The 5,188-nt window shown below is 38.7% G+C and overlaps 1 pseudogene; it reads left to right on the forward strand.

The window, feature by feature from the left end:
* Window positions 1-1,224: 1,224 nt before the first annotated feature.
* Window positions 1,225-3,600, forward strand: LOC114029891 (annotated as a pseudogene).
* The last annotated feature ends 1,588 nt before the right edge of the window (window positions 3,601-5,188 follow it).

Raw genomic sequence — 5,188 nt, forward strand, 5'->3', positions numbered from 1 at the left:
AGAGAGAGAGAGAGAGAGAGAGAGAGAGAGAGAGACAGAAAGACAGAGAAAGAGAGATACACATACACACACATATACATATAAATACATGCACACACACATAGTCACATATATATGGCTTATATTTACATACATATATATTGCTTAGAGATAGTATATGTATGTGTGTACGTATGTATGTACATATGTATGTATGCATATGTACTGGACCCAGATGGCTCTAGAAGAGAAAGTGAGGCTGGTGACTTTGCACAGCCCTCCCTCATTCAAATTAAAGTCAATTGCAAGTCGTATCAACATCTCCCTGATGTTATGGTCCTCTTTGAGAATGAAGGACAAACTATAAAACATATATAATTAATAAAAATATATACACACATATTTTATATATATATATGTATGTATGTATGTGTGTGTGTGTGTGTGTGTGTGTGTGTGTATGTCTTAGAGGCAGTACAGAATATATACTCCTATGAGGAAATCCATGAATGGAAAGGGAAAAAAATATGGCAGAGAACATTAGGGAAGAGATTAGTAAAAGGAAGGAAAAAAGTGATATTGTGGTGGGAATAAATTATACTACATCTAGCCAGAAGAAGAAATTGACTGATGAGTTAGGGAAATAGACTACAATGTTGAATAGAATTATAATGTTAGACTTCCAATTTTCCAAATATTTGCTGGAGCTCTCCACGAAATACTCAATAAATAATCTTTTCTTGGTTTGATTTACCAAAAATTTCATCAAGAACTGCTTTTCTAGATTCTAATGGATAAGGAAGAATTGATTGACAAAGCTGGAATGATAGGAACCTTGGTAGAAAATGAATATGCTATGTTAGAGTTTGTGATAGATAGAAAGGGGAATTAAGAGTGGAGTCTAATGTATATTCTAGATGGCGGGGAACAGATATCAAAGAGTCCACAAAAATGATAGCTAAGATCTCATAACCTAGGATGATTCAGAGGAACTCAAAGATGATGAAATCTAAGAAAACAAAAGAAACAACACTTTTATAGCTGCTTTGGGGACAAGATAAAGATAAATTAAAGGAAGGATGAGGTTGCTGGGGGTGCAGAGGATGATGCTAATGCACGATGGAAAGAAATGTTTTCTATATTTCAATATACTATATAAATTTGGGCTATTGATTACTCAACTATTATTTTACATCTTTCCCCACTGATGAGAACAATTTTCAAACTAGGAGGTATACAACAAAAATGACTAGCAGTGAATTAACATTCAAGACCAATGAAGAAGTGATGAAAAAAAAGTTCCTTGTCTGTCCTGGATAGTCCAAGTTTATGAAACCCAGATGCACTACATCATAGGTTACTTAAAGAACTTGAAAATATAATTACTAAGCTACTAACAGTAATGGTTAAAATATCATGGACAATGCAAGAGATATCCTATGACTGGAGATAGTCAAATGTCCTAATTTAGTGACCCTAATTAGTGTGGAACCACTGGGGCTTTGTCCAGGATGCCAAAAGTTAGATAGGCATGCTTCCTTCCCCAACAATCCTCCAGTATTCTATCCATCCACCTTTCCTATCTGTTCTTTCTGCCAAATACAGTGTGAGTTCCCTAAAATCAGGGACTATCTCAATTTTTCTATTTGTATCCACAGTGCTTAGCACAGCACTTAGTACATGGTGCTTAACAAATGCTTTTTCATTCATTACCATATTTTCTGAACTTGTGTCTGAGGTAGAACTAACTCAGCTCTTCTGCCCAGGGTGCAGGCCTTGACCCTTGAGGTCAGGAGAAATGATGTTCACCACACCTTAGCTAAATACCATGCCTAAAGGGTCTGAAAGTGATGGTTTTTTCTTTGGAGCATGAGATAGACTTGTTAGGGAACAGGTCACTTCCAGTTGGGACAAGGTAGTAAAGTCTAAATATAATGATTCCACTGTCACCATAGAAATGCTGGCAAAACTGTTTCATTTCATATCCATTTGTTGTCCTTACAATTTCCTCAACAAAAACCCTCAGGATATTTTGACTCAGATCAGTCTCATGACAAAGTCTTCACAGGTTTGTTTTCCCCTCAGCTGTTAATTTTTTTCCCCCTTTTTCTTTTGTGAAGCATTAGTGCTCACAGTTTTCCATGTTCCTTTTCTGAAATATTTTTAAAATGAACTTTTATTCTACAGCAACACTGCCCTTGGCTAATATGTCTCTCCACTTGGCAAGAAGATCAAGTCTTTGATGATTGAGGTCATATCTCTCTGTGGCAACTATATTGTATCAATTAAATTTTTCTAAGAACCCATGATACAGCCAATATTATTTCCTTTTTTTTTTCATTTTTCCATTGTGAAAAGTTGGCAACTTGTTTAAATATGTAAGGTTGGAGTTCCTTTAATCATCCTCAATGATGCCCTTACATATTTAGCCTTTCTTCTATATTGGTATTTATTTTTATGTCTACTCTAACCACATTATGATTTGACTGCAAATTGACAATTGATTTTGAGGTAATTGCTGTATATATTAAGGCAGCTAGATTGAGCAATGGATGTGAATTCAGGAAGACTTGAGTTTGAATATTGCCTCAGATACTTACTAGCTAAGAAACTTAACCTTTCTACATCTCTGTTTCTTCATCTGTGAAAATGGAATAATAAAAATATCAACCTCACAAGAGTCTAAGGAGCTATTTTGAGCAATGGGGCATGCTTACAGACTGCATGGTGATGAGGAAGCCAAATATCAAATGTTCCTAGGGCTTTGGTTTTCTTCCCTATGCCACAGTGGAAGAGGTAGATGCAGCCATAAGTGCAAGACCTCACAAAGTTGATGGCAGAGTTGTTGAACCAAAAAGAGCTGTTTCCAGAGAAGACTCTCAAAGGCCAGGCTCCCACTTAACTGTGAAAAAGATCTTTAAGGGCGGCATTAAGAAAGACACTGAGGAGCATCCTTAAGAGACTGTTTTGAACAATATGAAAGTGATTGAAATCATGACTGACTGAGGCAGTGGCGAGAAGAGGGGCATTGCTTTTGTTACTTTTGATGAACAAGATCCTGTGGATAAGATTGTCATTCAAAAAACCATACTGTGAATGGTCATAACTGTGAAGTAAGGAAAGCTTTATTTAAACAAGAAATGGCCAGTGCTTCATCTAGTCAAAGAGGTCAAAGTGGTTCTGGAAACTTTGGAGGTGGCTTTGGTGGAAATGATAAATTTGGCCATGGTGGCAACTTCAGTGGTCATGGTGGTTTTGGTAGCAGTCATGGTGATGGAGGATATGGTGGAAGTGGAGTTGGTTACAATGAAGTTGGAAATGATGGAAGCAACTTTGGAGGTAGTGGAAGCTACAATGATTCTGGCAACTACAACAATCAGTCTTCAAACTTCGGTCTCATGAAGGGAGGAAACTTTGAAGGCAGAAGCTCAGGCCCTTATGGTGGGAGCCAATATTTTGCCAAACCACATAACCAAGGTGGCTGTGGTGGTTGCAGTAGTAGCAGTAGTTACGGCAGTGGTAGAAGATTTTAATTACTGTTAGGAAGTAAAGCTTAGCAGGAGAGGAGAGCCAGAGAAGTGACAGGGAAGCTACAGGTTACAACAGATTTGTGAACTCAGCTAAGCACAGCGATGGCAGGGCCTAGCTGCCATAGGAAGACATGTTTTAGACAATACTATTTGTGCATGGGAAAAAAAAGCGCCAGGGCTGTATTTGTGACTAATTGTATAACTAGTTGTTTTGTGGAAAGTGTAAAACATTCCAACAAAGGGATTTAATGTAGATTTTTTTTTGCACCCATGCTGTTGATTGCTAAATGTAATAGTCTGATCATGACGCTAAATAAATGGTCCTTAAAAAAAAAAAGAATACCAACAGTTAGCTTAGTTGTTCAGTTGTGTCCAACTCTTCATGACTCTATTTGGGGTTTTCTTGGCAAAGATACTGGAGTGGTTTGCCATTTCCTTCTCCAGCTCATTTTACAGATGAGACAACCTTGAGACAAACAAGGTTAAAGTGACTTGCCTCGGGTCATACAGCTAGTAAGTGTCTGAGGCAGGATTCGAATTCAAAGTCTTCCTGACTTCAGGCCCAGTGCTCTAGCCACTGTGCCACCTAGCTGCCCCACACAGTTAACTTAATACTTGTAAATAATCTAAAAACTGTGTGAATCTTAGCAACCTCTTCTGTTTTTTTATCTACCACTCCACCACCATAATCACAAAATCTAAGAGTTAGAAGGGGACCAAGAGGTCATGTAGCGTGACACACTCCTGATGAAAAATCACCCTCTCTATGTTACCAATAAATGGTCAGGCAGTTTTGTTTAAAGACTTTCAGGGGGCAGTCAGATGGCACAATAGATAGAGCACCAGCTCTGCATTCAGGAAGACCTGATTTCAAATCTGGCCTCAGACACTTGACACTTACTAGCTGTGTGACCCCGGGCAAGTCATTGCCTCGCCAAAAAGAAAAAAAGTCAGACATGGTTGATGTGTTGGTTAGCTTTGGGGCAGCTAGGTGGCACACTGGATAGATCTCTGGCCTTGGAGTCAGGAGGACCCAAGTTCAAATCCGATCTCAGACCAGACACTTGACACTTACTAGCTGTGTGACCCTGGGCAACTCACTTAACCCTGATTACCTCACCAAAAGTAAGAAAAAAAAAAAAAGACTTTCAGTGAAGGAGAACCCACCATCTTCCAAACAAACCTATTCCATTTTTGGAAAACTCTAATGATTAAAAAGTGTTTATTTAAATCAAGGGTAAATTGTCCCTCTACAACTTCTATGAATGATTCCTAGTCCACACTCCAGAGAAAGTAGGACAAGAATCATCCCTTTCCTACGTGACAATCTTTCAAATGCTTGAAGGCAACTTTCATGTCCCCTCAACTTTTTTTTCAAGACTAAGCAACCCCCAGTTCCTTCCACTGTTGCTCATATGGTATTGTACCCAGGCCCCCAACGAATCTAGTTGCCTTTTTATGGATGTGTTCCAACTTGTCAATGTCCTTTCTCAAATATGGTACCCAGACCTGAACGTAACATATTTTAGATAGGAGCTATGGTCAGAACAAGTCATAGTAAAATAAAACAATACTCCTCACTTCTTCCTCTTAGGTTCCCTGACTTTCTCCGAGATTCAGCTCAAGTCCATCCTTCTGCAGGAGACTTTTGCTGGTCGCTGAGCACTGCTAGTGCCCGT

Source organism: Vombatus ursinus, unplaced genomic scaffold (genome assembly GCF_900497805.2).
Source record: "Vombatus ursinus unplaced genomic scaffold, bare-nosed wombat genome assembly UNPS02014942.1, whole genome shotgun sequence".
In the NCBI taxonomy this organism is placed as follows: Eukaryota; Metazoa; Chordata; class Mammalia; order Diprotodontia; family Vombatidae; genus Vombatus; species Vombatus ursinus.